General features: G+C 32.9%; 1 long non-coding RNA gene across 1 annotated transcript in view; it reads left to right on the plus strand.

The window, feature by feature from the left end:
- LOC134808139 (uncharacterized) overlaps positions 1-17140 on the plus strand; it is a 57363-nt gene that overhangs the window by 8117 nt on the left and 32106 nt on the right. Inside the window, exon 3 of the long non-coding RNA XR_010150511.1 lies at positions 13851-13951. This is a non-coding gene — a long non-coding RNA (uncharacterized LOC134808139). The remainder of the gene's footprint in view (positions 1-13850; positions 13952-17140) is intronic.

Here is a 17140-nt window from a genome sequence, read left to right on the forward strand (position 1 = left end):
AAACAGGAAATGCAATGTGCAAGTTAGGAAGTGCTTTTATTGTAATTCTCAAAATTGTATTTTTAAATCAAGAAAGAAATCTTCACATTTAATTCCATAAGCTTTAGTTACATTAAAAATTCAGTCTCTGCATTATCATCCTTTCATTTATTCAAATATATTTTTTATTGAGCACTTACTCTGTGCCAAGCCATGTTCAAGGTGATGGGGGTGTATCAGTTAAAAAAAAAAAAAGTAGACCAAAATCTGTGCCCTCAAGCACTTTACATTCTTGAGGTGAGAGATAGAAACTAAAATTCAACAAATAATAAGTGTATCAGATAATGGAGACATCATCCATGGAGATAAATAAACCATGGAAGAAATATAGGGAGTTTTGAAGGAAAGGGGGGCTGAGCTTTAAGTAATCTATGTGCTTAAGCTCCACTGATAAGGTGGTATTTCTCCTGTGTCCAAAAATAAGTGAAAGCATGGACTGTTCGTGTATGAGCGACAGTGCCATAGCAGAAGGAATAGAAAAGCAAGGGCCTGGGGCCATGATAAAGTTTGGTGTATTTAAGGGGTAATAAGTACTAGAGGCGAGTGAACAGAAACGAAAGGAGCTCTATTGGAGTTCAAGGAGGCAGCAGACAAGATACCAGATCACTTACAGGATCTTTTAAGCCAGTGCACAGATATTAGTTTTTATTCTGAATGAGATGGAAAGCCATTGGAGGATTTGGAGCATTGGAGTGATAGCAACTGACTTCCATTTTCTAAGATCACTCTGGCAGATGTGATAGAAATAAACAGAAGAAAGCAAGGTAGAGAAAAGAAAAACAATGGACAGATTATAGAATAAAGAATCTAAGAGATGATGTAAATGTGGACCAGACATTGTTGCCAGGTCTGGCATTCATAGGGAATCGATTTTCCTTAAAGTTCATGGTCTTTTTCTTTTCATTTTTAGATGGGAAGCTATGTTATAGATAGTCTTGTCTATCTTTTACTCACCTAAAATAACCAATTTCTCTATTTTTTTCTGTTCTTCACTGATGCAGAATGCTCACATAAACCTAAAGCATGTTCAGGTCTTCCTCGGCTATATATTCCTACAAGATAAAGTAATTTATATTTTACCCTGATTTACAAAAGAGGGTATAAACTTGTACTTATGCAATATGAATATGTTTTATACCTAATTTACGGCATAAGGACTATAGTCAACAATGTTCTATTACACTAGAAAGTTCCTAAGACAGCAGATTTGGATGCTCTCATCTCTCCCTGTCTCTCTCCTTCTCTCTCACACACATACACATATGCACACACAAAAGTAACCATTTTAGGTGATGAATATGTTGATTTGCTTAACTGTGGTAATCAGTTAACTATATATACCTATATCAAAACATCATGTTGTATACTTTAAATATATACAATTATAAAAATGAAAAGAACTATGCTTTTTCCTGGTGCATTTCAAATTTAGCTAGAGGGATAATCAAAGCTCTTCCTCACTCTTCAAGGATTGACAAAAGTGCTATGGACAGTGCAGGAAGTCACAGCCTGAGCAGTGCATCCTATAAATATATTTGCATAAAGCATTTAAATTATAACATTTGAAAAACAGTATGTGCATTATTCCTCCTAGTTGCCTACTGACTGGAAAGCAACATTGTAGAATGGAACGTCACAGGCTTTGAAATCGAATCATGACCCAAACCCTTCTCTGCTGCTTACAATTTGTATAACCTTGGGTAAAGTACTTAATTTCTTTGAGTCTCAGCTTTCTTATCTGCAAAATAGAAGTTAATGTGTAGGTCAAATAAAATAAAACCTGTTAAACAAGTAGCACATTGTTGGTGCCTAAGTAAAGGTAGATATTGATGTTTACTTTGAAAATATTTGTATATTTAAATGACCTTTATATTGTTGTAAAAAAAAGTTTAAAAATAAAACTTTCAATACTTAGTTGGCTTTGCAACTTTCAAAGGCATTTTGTAAAATATCCAGATTACTATTCACTTGAGTATTCACAACATAGAATCACTAATTAATCACAACATTGATTTTTTGGTGAGCTTGTAGTTTTGTAAGTCAATGACAAAAATTGAAAATCAATCTTTTACATTATTTTATTCTAGGAATAGTCAGAATTCATAGATGTCTGCATATTAGGGATATTCTAAAATCATTTCAAGTAGGAGAACTGTAATAAAATATTTGCTTCAGTTGACAAATCACTTAAGTTAATTTTATCCTCTCTTGTGAGTTGGGAGAATAATGAGAAGTTAATGAATAAGTAATTTAGATTACAAAAAAAAACTTGGCAATAGACTGTAAGGAACTTAACAGAAATGACATTTCACTAAGTAAATCTCTGATAGTGTGAGTGAAACAATAAATTTTACTAGGAAAACTAGAGGTTGTTTTGTCAGTTATGAAACCTGACCATTAATATTTATTGAACTGGGTATATGGAATTTATGGATATTATCTACCAGATATAATGCGTTATAAAGCCATCATTATGGGTTTTTTTGTAGAAAAAAATTTATTCAAATGAAATGCTAGTCACATTTCTGGTTTTGAGTAAGAATGCCATATATACATACATATATATATATATATTTCATTTATACATAGAGAGAAAGAGAGAGAGAGACTGGAAATTTTTTAAAAAAATTAATTTGTTTCAAAGAAACAGGCTATCAGTAAGCTAACTTTTCTACACTTATGTTATTTTTATGACTATCACAGAATGCTAGAATAATTTGTATTATAAAATAGACTTAAAATTTCCTCTGATTTTGTAGATTCCTGCCTGTGGAAACTAAAATTGACACTTATATTCAACAGAACAAGCTTACCAGAAGATTCATTTATTATTTCTGATATACTCTTACAGATATATACTTTTTTTTTTTTTTTTTGAGACAGAGTTTAGCTCTCGTTGCCCAGGCTGGAGTGCAGTGGCACAATCTTGGCTCAGATATATACTTTTATACGAGCATTACAAACCCAGACTATAGATTTCTGGCACTCAAAAATATGTCAAGCCATGTAAAGCTAATTGAAACCACTGAATATTTCAATAAATCAATCAGTCAGTATTGAGAATCAGCTGTGTGCTCAGCACCGTGCAGTCAAGTGGACAGGGACATATCTTGGCAGAAGACACACACACACAAAAGAAGGATTTTAAAGTCTAACTAACCCCACAAAAAGATGTTTTAAACCCTTACTCTTATAATATACATACAGCTTATGCATCAGTTTTTCACAATTATTTCTCATGTTTGTCTCTCAAACTTACAAAAATGAGGTCAGAGAGGCCTAGTTAGCAATCACACAGTTCTCTAGCAATCACACAGTCAGCCCTGCAGGAGTCCATTTTTTTTAACAAGAGAGAATTTTACAGGCTATAGAGAGTTATAAAATTTTAATTTTCATATGCAACATAATAACTCTTAAAGTTGCTTACTTTCTCTTATAAGATTGTCTTTCTCTGACCCAGTTCTGAGCCCCATTTTCCTCTGCTCTGGGTTGTGATCTCTAATAAATCTTTAGAGTAAAGCTGTTATTACAGTGTGAACTGATTGTTCTCTATTCAAATGATATCGTGTGTATACATGCACATGGAGTTTGAAGGGATTCAAATTACAGTGAATAATAAAAATCAATAACTTTAAAGTGAAAAAAATACAGGTTGAACATCTGTAATATGAAAATTCCAAACCCAAACAGTTCTAACATCTGGAACTTTTTGAATGATGACCTGATGACATAAGTGAAAAATTTAGCACCTGATTTTATGTGACAGGCAGAAGTCAAAACTCAGTCAAACCTTTTTGTCATGCTCAAAAAAACTTGAATATTATGTAAAATTATCTTCAGACTATGTGTATAAAGTCAGTGATTATGAAACATGAATGAATTTCATGTTGAGACTTGGGTTCCATCCACAAGATATTTCATGATATATATGCAAATATTTCACACAAAAAAATCCAAAATCTGAAAACATTTATGGTCCCAAGCATTTTGGAATATGTATATTTAACCTGCAGTTTACATTTACTTATTTTTGACAGACAGTAGTAGTTCAACTCATGTGACACGTAAGAATTGATAGGCATTAAAAAGGTAAATAATTTAAGTGGAATCAACTTATAGCAGACATTGAACTCCACACATTTGCAATTTTTTCTTGTTATTTTATCATTACCATGGAGTTTATGGGAGTTTTAAGGTGTCAGTGACCCACATTACCTTTAATATGTCCCCTTTCAATAGGATATCCCAAAAGAAAATAAAAAGGAATTTTAAGAATGTTAAGATATAGTTGAGCAATGGTTTCAATGATGTCAAAAAGATTCAGGAGAACTACTGTACAAAAAATAAAGAATCAGTAAGGAGAAATCTGCTGATGGCCTTTAATTTAGTGATTTAACTAATCTAACATTTGGTTAGAACAAGACCATCCAATATAGACAGAGTTAAATTTTTAATAATAATTTAGACTGTTAGGAGGAGGCCATCAAATATTTGTCATTAAATTGTTGGAGTCTATTCAGTCATGGAACAAGTATTTACTGAACACTTGCTTTAGGCATATAACCATGCACTATAAAGCAAGCTTCCACTAACCACACAGAGCTTGCACTTTATTTAGTGAGAAAAACCATAAACAACTAAACAATAAAAATAGCTCAATGTTTTGGTAAGTAACCATTTGGTGAGGTGGAAAATGACAATGCACTGACAGTTCCCTGCTTTAAATAAAATCTGCACATATACACCATGGAATACTATACAGCCATAAAAAATGATGAGTTCATGTCCTTTGTAGGGACATGGATGAAGCTGGAAACCATCATTCTCAGCAAACTATCACAAGGACAAAAAACCAAACATCGCATATTCTCACTCATAGGTGGGAATCGAACAATGAGAACACATGGACGCAGGAAGGGGAACATCACACACCAGGGCCTGTTGTGGGGTGGGGGGAGGTGGGAGGGATAGCATTTGGAGATATACCTAATGTTAAATGATGAGTTACTGGGTGCAGCACACCAACATGGCACATGTATACAAATGTAACTAACCTGCACGTTGTGCACATGTACCCTAAAACTTAAAGTATAATAAAAAAAAAGAGAGAAGCCATCCTTGTCAACTTGAGGTTAGAACTGATCTAAAGGAGAGAAAAGATAAAAAATAGAATAAGAGATAGAAAAGACAAAGAGAATAAATAAATGGAATCTGAAAAATACAATGATCAACATAAGAGCAGGAAACCTCACAAATGAGACAGGGAATGACTACTGAAAGCCACTCAGGTAGCAAAGAGGATGGGATATCAAAGGAACATAAAGATCACTGCTCATGATAGTGTGGGAGGAGAGGGAAGAGATACTGTTAGAGAGTTTTATTTCATAGCATAGAGTTTGATTTTAATTCTATCTCCAATAGAAACTGAGTGAAGTGTTTTAAGGAGGGAAAGGGTGTATAATTTAAGATTTTAAGAAAGGTGACCTGTATTGAATTAGAGAAAGTAAGAGTCAAAAGAAAGAAATGAATCATCTGGAAATATTTTTCTCCACCCAAAGATTCAATAATGTAGCCAAGAATCATTCAGTAACAAGGTTCAGAAATAAGAAGCTGGAGGGTATTAATGCTTTCATTCATACAGATGAGCTCTCTTAATTTAGGAAATGTAGAACTAGAATTGATATTTCATAAATAGATATAATTTACAGCACAAGAAATTGTATATTCTCAAGTACTTTAACATCTATTATCTTATGTTATAAACTGTGATGACTTTTAAAAGGAAAATAGCGATCTTTAGAAGTAATTTTAAAGCGATCTTTAAAGGTAAGACCTTGGAGATGAGAAGCAGTACACCATGGGAAAAGCAAGAAGAAGGAGGAATGTTATGTGCAATTAATCTGGTCAGGAAAGAGATTGGTATAATGAATGAATTGAAAGGATTTTGTGGGATGAAGTAAATTTGAAAGACAACAGGGGCAGTTATTAATATTTTTAGATTATTAATCTAAAGATTTAAAAATTATATAACCTGTGCACATTTTTTATCTGTGTCTTGCATTTTTAGAATTATGTTCTAGATATCCTGAAAGTGCCATACCACACTAATCCCTTCTTGCACAAATTGAGGAAAGATGTTCATAATCCACAATGCTTTATCCCAAGAAAGAACAATAGATTTTAAACCTATATTGCCAATATAGGAGTGCAACTGACATGTGTCCCAGAAATTGTACCTGGGAACACTCAAAAATTTTACTCTACCACCATTCTAGCCTCAATTCCTCTGAAGATTAACTCAATTCTATTGTCTTTTGTTCATCTAGTATTATATCTTTAACTTACAATTTAAACTTCCTAAATGCAAAGTTTTCTAACACTAAAGCACTAGTAGTCCATTTTGTCTTACGATTTAACTTGAGAGTTATACAGCTCTAAATAAAATGTTATTGTAAATACTTATAAATCCTTGAAAATTAACTGAATAAAACATGTAATGTCATTCATTATCTCCTGTCTTTCTTAGAGATCTTCATCAAAATTATCTCAGAGAAGAAAAGATTCATAAAACAAATGTGTACGGCTGAGAAATAAATAAACTGAAACTCTCCATGAGACAAAATGACATTTCTTCTAATGTTTATAAAAGAAACATAAATATTTGTACATTTTTATGAAACTGTGGTATGTATATTTGAGATTCTTTCAAAACAGTTTATGTAAAACATAATAGAATTCAACAAAATCCAAAGATAAGAAATTGAAATAAGGAAGGGTTCAAGGAAATGACTCAAAGGGAGAGATACAAAGATAGGCATTTGATCTTGGTTAAACGAGAGGAATATTATAAAAATCTACCAAAATCTGAAAATGATACAGATAGATCTTACTCTGAAAGCAACCAGACCTGGATTTTAATTCCAGCTCTAGAACTTACTAACTTGTGTAAACTTGAAATAATTCCAAATTCTCTTAGAGACTTTGTTTTCTAATTTGTAAAACTGAAGTTATAATACTTCATAAGCTTTTGCAGAAAAATTAATTAAATATATATTTTATCATAAGGTTCAACATATAGAAGTTACTCAGCAAATATTAATCTAAGTCTTCCTATATCCTGTCTCCAAATCGAAATTCTCCATGATAAATACATTATTATGTAATAAGTAAATTGCAAAACTCTTAGATTTTGCCAGGTACTGTAGATAGAAAATATTACTGCAGTTTAAATATTGAAATAATTTACTGATGCCCATAAGTTGTAACTAATTGAAGTTGACGTCAAGGAATAATTGTGCATCTTAACAATAAACTCTTTAATGGCAATTTTAGATTATTACATTGATTAACTAATAGTAAAGTACAGCAAGATTTATGTTGTCAAAATCTTTGGCCATCATCTCTAGTCACTAGAGTGAATATTGAGAGTGAATGTGAAGAATGTTCAAAGTTGTATTTACTATTGAAGGTATTACCTATTTTTAGTGTGAACACCCCTATGTTCCTACGACATAGCCTAGGTGTAAAGGTCACCTTGTGAAGGCAGTGGACAGTTGGTGAAGGCTTGTACCACTGTAACTCTGCTAAACTTAGAAAATATCTGAAAATACCACTGATAGGTAAGATGCTATATTCTGTCCACAAAAATCAAATGAGAACTATTTGGGTAAGGGAAAAAAAATTCCAAATATATTATGTTAAGCCAATAACAATTCACCATTAAGTAATGAAAAATACATATCAAAAAGAGAAGTCTAGGAAGAAAGGAGGTATTTGTACACAGAAAATTCTCATAATAAATATTTAACTCAGTGCCTGAGGTTGTCACCAAGGATCTCACTTTTTGAATTATTGTATTTATTTAAGATCAGAATTTATAAAGAATATATAACATTGGTGTTATTTGTAATTTACAGTTCAATTGCTAAAATGTCATTTCAGAGTATGTTAAATTTAAGGTGTAGGCTTTTTGAAAATAAGATTTTCCTTGATGAAAAACAAACAGGATTGAATTTATTTTGTTAATTTAATTTGTACATAATAGATTTAGAGACATGACATTAAATCTAGTGAAAAGCATTTGTTATTAAATTTCACATGCCATTTTTCTTTATATTATTTCCTTAGCATTTAAAGAAAGTATAGAGAACATACAGTCCTGTATTATTTTTTGCCTTTGTGTATTAGCAAGTAACCACCATTTCCCAAACAAACATTGGTGGGCGGTCTCAGCTCTTTCCTTCCCAAAACATTAAATAATTAATAATGTCACCTGCTTCCACACTTTTGTGAAACCTATTCTAGATGCTTTATAGCACTTACATCCTTGTGGGAAAAGATACACAAGCAAATATATAAGTAAATAATGTCACGAGGTTGTGTGCAGAAAAATGAAGCAACGAAATAAATAGAGAATGCTGAGTGGAACTGCAACAGTTACATTAGATAATATGGTTAGAGAAAGCCTCTCTGATAATATGACAATCAAGAAAAAGCCTGAATAAATAGGTAGGAGGGGGGACGGGAGTTTAGCAGTTACCAACAGGCATGAGGGAAGCAACTGAAAAGACTTTAGCCATGTGTTTGGTACCTTAGAAAAACAATAAAAGGGAGGGAAAGTAATTAAATGAATGACTCAGTTAACTGTGAACTCTAGTGATAGAAGATCTCAGTAGCACTCAATCCCCTTGTTTTTTGTTTGTTTGGTTGTTGTTTTTGTTTTTTTTCCCTGGAAATCTGGTTTTCCCCAAGCCTCGCCAATCAATTCAGTATTTTTTTCAACCGCTAATTACTGAAGATATATCGTTGTCATCTCCTTTGTACACTAATTGTCCAGCTTTAAAATACAGATATATACTTGCTTGCATAGCCAATCTTCTATTTAATTACCTTTAAAGGATTTTTACTTTCTTCTTTATTCTCTTTCATTTAATGTTATTCTACAATGTGTGTAGTTTGAGGGTTTTTTTTTTTTTTTTTTGGCTTGCATTCATTCTAATTTAACTCAATGGGCTGTGCTGAAGTTCTTAGTGGTTGTGTTTGGTTTCAGCTCTTTTTAAAAACCGCATATATTTTACTCCCTCCTCTTCGAATATCAATTACACTAAGTTGTAAATTATGGAGGCTTCATTCACCACTGATTTTTTAGGGTATACCTGTCAATTACCCTAATTTTTAAAAATCTTTTCTGTAACTCATTATCTTTGTATCCTCTGCTATTTCTCAATAAAAACTATATGCAAAATACAGACAATGGTATTATGAGGTCTTATGTACCCTTCATCCAAACTTTATTTTCTTTTTATGGACAATCTTCTTAAATTTCTACTTCTATCCACATCACCCAACTACTTGTCAATATATTTTGAAGAAAATCCCAGAATATACGTCATTTTAGATACAAACATATTAATGTGCATCCAAAGAATAAGAGATCTTTTCCTTACGAGGTAAACACCATACCATAATCAGACAAAAATTACAATAATTTCATAACATCATCAAGTATTCAATGGGTACTCAAATTTCCCTATCTGATATTTCTCCAGGTTTGTTTGTTCGAATTGACACTCAAATAGGATATTTACCTATTGAGTTTTTGTTGATGCCCATATTTTAAATTCCTAAAACCACTATTTTACACATGAACTGGAATACTTGTTTTTCCTTGGGTGAGCTTTTGTTATCTTTTAGGCAGTGTTGAGTTTTCTGAAATGTTTGATGATGTTTGGTTGCCTGCTCATCTTTGCTGTGAGAATTTCTGCTTGCATCTCTATCAATCAGTTGCAGATATTGATGCCAGGGATGTTTCACTGATGCATAGTCAGCTGGTCTGTGCTGGCTTCTGAATGTCAGGTCTCCACATTCCTCCTAGACTTTACATATAACCGAGAATACCTGCTCTGCTTCTCTTACTCCCAAACCCCACCACCGGGGGTTGTGGGAGGAGGGCAGAGGGACAGGGGTACAAATATGCCTGTTTACTTTAGCTAAAGACAAGTGGTGTGATGCAAAGGAGAAGGGGCCAAATCATCTGGTGCTACTAATGCAGGCTCGCAATTGCCATCCTGACTATTACAAGAAGGACCTCCCTGGTTTTATTTTATCTTTAGAATCTGTGTTTGTAGCATGCTTAGGAGTGTCCCCAATTCCGCAATTATATATTTGTACAAGTGTTAACATCTGACTTTCTCTGGCCATTGTAAGCTCATCATCTTTCTACTTTTTCAATATTTCCAAAAGCTTATTTCCTGTCCATGATACACTGCAAGCAAAGTAATAGATATGTATACATAAATACAAAGATACAAGTTTCATAAATAGATATATGGACAGCTAACGTTCCCTCACTTTCTCATGGTACAAAAAAAGCTAAACATATATATTTCCTCTAATACCAAGGAATTCATGGTAGGATATGAGGTGGGTAAGGTGCTTAATCTGACTGATAGATTCAATACATGGCCTATTTATTTCTAACCATAAATTAGGCTAAGTTGTGCTCTCTCTTTCTCCATACAGGTAGATGAATAGATATAGACATATGAGTAAACCATATATCTCTCTATACCTATCTATCTGTATATATATTATATATATAAATAGATCGATGTAAACTATTTCTATCTATCTAGACATATCTATTATATATATATGAAATCTTACATGGGCAGGTAGATAGATATATCTATAGGCAGATAGCTATGTCTCAGTAGATAGATGTATTATAGTTTAGATAGATATGTACAATTTACACATCTATAAATAGACATCTATAAATAGACATAAATGGAAATCTAGATCTACAGATTTCTATACATATCTAGATCTATATCTACAAATAGATAAAGATAACTTTATATCTGTATATCTGTATCTATATATCAACAGATACAGAGTTTACACATTTATAGAGTTTTCTATAGATAACTCTATATCTGTAAACTCCGTATCTGTATATCTATATGTACCTATCTATCTATATATACACTATATATCTATCTATAGATACATATATAAACTATAATATGTTTTGGATTTATATACAGTTTTGGATTATGAATCTTAAACTCTGTCACTCTATCTCTCTGTCTCTTTCTCTATGTCTTTATCTATTTCCATCTCAGAGAGACAGAGACAGAAATAGAAAGTTTAAAATCAAAAACTGTAAATAAATTCAAATTGGATAATAGCTCAATAATTTATCTCATTTTTATGTCACTTAATTCTTTCTATTATTTGGATATGCATCAATCCTTAAAATCCTTAAAATAGCTATGACCTAATAAGATGGAAATTGCTCAAGGTAGGAGATCTAGATCCTATTAACTTTGTGATTTTAGTAAGAGTATTGCTAGCTGTTCTTCAATAATGAGGTTAAAACTAAACTTTTAATATGAAGATTTCTAAGCATAATAAAATGTTGTTATCCTTGGGAATTAGATATCATCAAAAGAATATTAAGAATTATGCACATAATTAATTGAAATAAATTAACTTAGTGTTCTAAAAATAAACATAGAGAGGTATATATGTAAATGTTAAGATATGTGACCATGATTTCTATAATCATGTATTTCATAAAAATAGAATTTCAAAGGCATTGAGAATATTGACTTTAGAAACCAGATTGAAGAAAAAAGCCGTGACGCTACCTGCCCACAACACATACTTTCACCAGATATCTGGAGGCCTGACATATGAAAACAAACATTTTTTTTTCTTTGCCTCATAGAGCATAGTGAAAATTTTGTGGGTGTAGTTAGAGTACAAACATCAAATCATTAATCATAAGTTATTAAAAAGCAATACTGTCTAATAAAAATTAAGCAGTGCGTTTCAGTTTTCAGAATTATCCAAGCAGAGGCTAACTTATTCAAGCAGAGGCTAAACAGATGACAATTTATTCACCTGTTTACTTAATTGTAGATAGAATTCATGATTTAAGAGAATGTGTGATAAATGAGTGAGCGAGTTTTCACTAACACTCCTTCCTGCTTTAAGGTACTTTCATTTTATGTTGTTATATAATGAACAATGTTGTTACATATTTATTTTACTATTTTATTAAATTATATATAATTCATATAATTAAATATGAATTTTACTAGGGATAGGTTAGTATGAAAACAGTTTATAGAAGGTTTACACTAATTGCAAAATAACCTTTTGTCATACTTTTGTTTATTTCACCTTACAAGCTTAGGCATTTAAAACTTGATTTACCTGACAGTTGTTTCTTACATTACAGACATCCACTAATGGCTTCATTGCCTGTCTAATGGTCATTAAGTGAAAATGGGCATCTGGAGTAACACAGCTGGGGTCCACTTTACCAAGATTCTTTTTAACAGTTGGATATCTACATGATGTTCATACCCACTGTTCTTTCTGAACATTAGTGCCCCATAACTGTCTTTTACAATGTAATTCATTTTCTTTCTTCACTTAACTCTGTTGAAGGAATCAAAAGGCTGAACCCGTAGTTGTACTAAGAAGGGGAGGGCAGATGGTCTTGAAGAGTAGATACACCTTACTTTAGAGGTAGCATTAAGATGAGTTTCTATTGACTTGAGCTTAAAAATTAAAAAAAAAAATTACAATCTCAGTAGTGCATTTCAAAGGCTCAGAATTATTGATTCAGACATAAATCCATGTTTAAAAATGCTAACACATATGCAGTGTAACTAGTTTTACCAACTGGTATACTGTTTCCCATAATGCAAAATTTACTCTTGTGTTTATTTTTTTCGTATACTAAAATATTGAGATTCTTCCCCGCAGTGTCCTGAAGCCCTCAATGTTCGTATATCTCTTTAAGGTATCTTATGTGTATGAAATATGGCTCTAAAATGCTAGATTTGGCCAACAACAACAACAACAAAAATCCCCCCACCTTTTTTTTTTTTGAGACAGAGTTTTTCTTTTGCTCTTGTTGCCCACACTGGAGTGCAGTGGCACAATCCCGGCTCACTGCAACCTCCACCTCCCAAGTTCAAGCGATTCTCCTGCCTCAGCCTCCCAAGTAGCTGGGATTACAGGCATGCACCACCATGCCCAGCTAATTTTTTGTATTTAGTAGAGACAGGGTTTCACCATGTTGGTCAGGCTGGTCACAAACTCCTGACCTCAGACGATCCACCTGCCTCCGCCTCCCAAAGTGCTGGGAGTACAGGCGTGAGCCACCATGCCGGGCCCACAAAAATCAATTCTTAGAGCTGTTCAGTTCATTATGTTTAGAAGAACAGATAAATTGTATACAACAATAATATAGCTATATGTTATAGTTACTGTGTTTTTCAACATAATAGTTTATTTGAAGGATTGGTATGTTGTTAACAGATTTCTTAAATATAATCATACTTGGATTATGAACTGTCAGATTAAAAATAATATTAGTGCTTGTATTTTTCTGTGTGTGTGTGTGTGTGTGTATGTTTTCACTAATCGAAGAAGCTTGCTGGTATTTCTTTCTTGGTCCTTGGATACACTCAGGCTTTCTTTCTAATACAACTCCCTCTATGCAGATATACTCAAGACGAGTCCTCCCTATCTTGTGTTTAATACAAGGTCATGGAATGCAATATATTTAGTTAATTGTACCTAACTTTTAAAAAGTCCTTTACGTGAACCTATAATTATATGTATTTTTATATGTTACTATGTTCTAAAAGTGTTTGATGTTTAAAGTTCATTTAGAAATGTTCTTATAAGTAGAATTACTTCAACCATCTGTACAGACTAGCAAAATATTATTCTAAGTGTCTCCTTATGTTTTAACCTGAACTCTCTCTCTGCTTTAATTGCAAAAGCTATGGCAACCACCCCATCAATGACAAAAATCCTAGAAAGATGTATGTATAGTAAGTTGAAGTGTTGAGAAGAGAATGGCTCAGAGTCAAGCAGGAACAAGGTAAAAACATCAAAAGGTTGTACTGGTGATAATGGCCAGGTGTGTGCCATTAGTGCCTCCTTGATATTAAAAAAAAATATGGTGGATCAACTACATGTTAGTTAATTCCAGCCTAGCAATCAAGAGGATATTGAAAGGGAACTTTTCAACAAGACAGCAAATAAGTTAAGTGCATGGACCATGGACTTTCTCTCCAATCTACTTGATATCTAAGCTTCACTAAGTATCCAGATGCCATCTTGTGATGAAAGAAAATGCCATTCTTAGTAAGAGGAAAGACATAATTACACCACATATGTTGCGATACACTAAACACATTTCATTTTTTTATTACATGTAAATTTAATTTCTCCTACCTTTTCCAGCTTTGAATCATTAAATCCTGTGTAGGTCAGATGCAGTTAAAAACAAATAGGTCTTTACTCAACCATGACTTTAAAATTAGGGATTAATGTGTATATATGGAAAAATGTTTATCTTTAAATTCAGGTTTTGTAGAAATGAGCACAGGCTTACTAATAACAAAAGTTCATATTAACAAACTAAGAAGGCTTGAAGAATATAAAATACATTTGGAGAGACTGAAATGTAAACTTTATTGTGATAAGCCTATTGCAGGAAGAATGCGTGATATAGATATGCATAATGTGATGTAGGAGAAGTATTTTAAAACAAAAAGAAACAACTTTTGAGATACCAATGGTGGGTGTGAGTTGTGGGAGAGATGGGTAAGTAATGCAGAGCAACAAAAATGTCTAGGAATGCACAAGTAAGCATGCTGGTTTCCATTTCAGATTCAAACTTCAGAGAGAGAGGGAAGAAAAACATTTAAATATATCTGGCATAATCCAAGACTATTTACAACAAGTGTTCTGTGTTTCTAATAATAAAACAGACTTCACCTCGGAGTACCTGCAGAACTGGGACCCCAGTGACCAGGGAGAATGAAGAACAACTTGTTGAAGGTATAGAGAAGGCAGCAAATCATAAAAGAAGGTCCATCCCAAACCAGAGATAGTATAGATAAACCTCTCATGTTAACTATGGAAAAAATAAAGGAAGATAACGTATTTTAATAGAAGGGAAATTGCACTTATTGGGAGTAAGAACACTGAATTGACTGAATATCTTAAAGAGAGTTAGGAAGTGAAATTCTCAATAGGTGATTATTCTTTGACCAATTTTGTCTTATCTCTTATCTACATTCTTCCCTGCTCTTCCCAATACATGTGTAAGAATATCCAAGGGCACACACATACCATAAGCAGGAATGGTGTCCTAAGGAAAGTCAATATAGAGAGTAAGAAGTATATCTGTCACAATGTGTACATGTATACATCCTAAATATTTGTACAATTAATTTACTTCTCTTCATTTCCAACACTCCTAGTCTATGCTATGAACATCTCTTACCTAAAATACTACAGATGTCCCCTAAATTTTTCCATAAATCAGTTTTTTCCTCTCCAAGCTGTAAGCAGAAATTCATTTTTAAATTGCAGATATGACCGTGACACGTATCTGTCTCAGTTTATAGAACAGGTCTCTAACAGGGCCAGCAGCTTCCGGTCACTTCTGTCCCTTACCTTTTCTCCAGTCTCATTTTACATATATTTTACATGCTGTCTATATTTCTGTAATTAAATATTACTTTCCCCCCCAATGCCTTTGGACAGCTTCTTTCCTCCACATTAAATACTTTTTACCACTTCCCTCAGTTCAGTTCATTCTCCTCAGTGTTTAGAGCTCAGCTCAGATATCCTTTTCTCATGGAGACATTCTCTGGCCAACCCAGACTAGATAATTTTCCCTTGCTGTATACTTTCATACCTCCCTCTGTCTTTCCTTTATAACACTTTGGTAAGTGTGTACAACTGCATCCTTGTTTTTATTTAATTTCCTCTCACTGCCATGTTCGGTAAACTCAATGCAAGCTGAGTCTGCCTATTTATTTCACTATGCGACACCTAACTCCTAACAAAATATTAAACAAAATAGGTGCCAAAATATCTGTTAAGCCATTGTGTGAATGTATAAATGAATAAAGATATGAATACAGATACACTAGTCTAAACACATTTGCATGGCACATACCTATATGTGTTCCAAATAGATAACAAGGAGAATCACAATTGATCATTGCCAGAAAAAAAATCTGGTAAAACTTTTACTTTCCAGATATTTAAATAGCATTCATGTTAAAATTTTTAGTTCACTTTTATAATGCATTGAAAATACTTAGGGACATTATTTACTTATCACAAGTTTATTTTACTCTTTGAAAATATATTGCTTACTGGACTATTCACAATAGCAAAGACATAGAATCAACCTAAGTGTCCTTCAATGGGGGACTAAATAAAGAAAATGTGGCATATATACACCATGGAATACTACATAGCCATAAAAAACAAAATTATGATTTTTTTTTTTTGGCAGCAACATAGATGCAGCTGGAGGCCATTTTCCTAAGTGAAATAATGCAGGAACAGAAAACCAAATACTGCTTATAAGTGAGAGCTAAACATTACTCATAGAAATAAAGATGGATTAAAAGGGCTGAAAAACTAACTCTTGGGTACTACGCTCCCCTCCTGGGTTACAGAATCATTCTTATCCTAAACCTTAGCATACACAATATACCCAGGTAACAAACTTGCACATGTACCCCCGAATCTAAAATAAAAGTTGAAAATTAAAAATATATGCATATTGCTCATTGAGATAGACTACATATTGAGAGATTAGCTCTATGAATATAACATGAACCCTAAATTGTGTGATTGAGAGAATTCTACACATTTACTGGCCTTCATTTTAGTTAACATGTTAAATAATTCAATAATGAACATTTGACAGTGCAACCTCTTCATATAAATGTGCATATTAGTCAAGGGGCTGTATTATTAGCTTAACAACTAAAGTCTATTTTTTTTTTTGCATGTGCAAAGTCCAATGTAGAGGTGTCTGGAAGATCTTTCCTAAATGTGACTCTGTCACCTAAGTGGATTGCATTGTCATGGAAGCCACTATTTCAAGCTGTAGCCTCTAAAATCTCTACAGCCAGGGTTGGGACTAATATTCAACCCTTTAACTATCATTGCATTGATCAGTAATCAATCATCTAGTTATGCCTCACTTTGATAGAGCTAGGAGAGGCAGTTTATGGGTGTATCAGAAATAGGATGA

The sequence above is a fragment of the Pan troglodytes genome, chromosome 14 (assembly GCF_028858775.2).
Source record: "Pan troglodytes isolate AG18354 chromosome 14, NHGRI_mPanTro3-v2.0_pri, whole genome shotgun sequence".
Lineage (NCBI taxonomy): Eukaryota > Metazoa > Chordata > Mammalia > Primates > Hominidae > Pan > Pan troglodytes.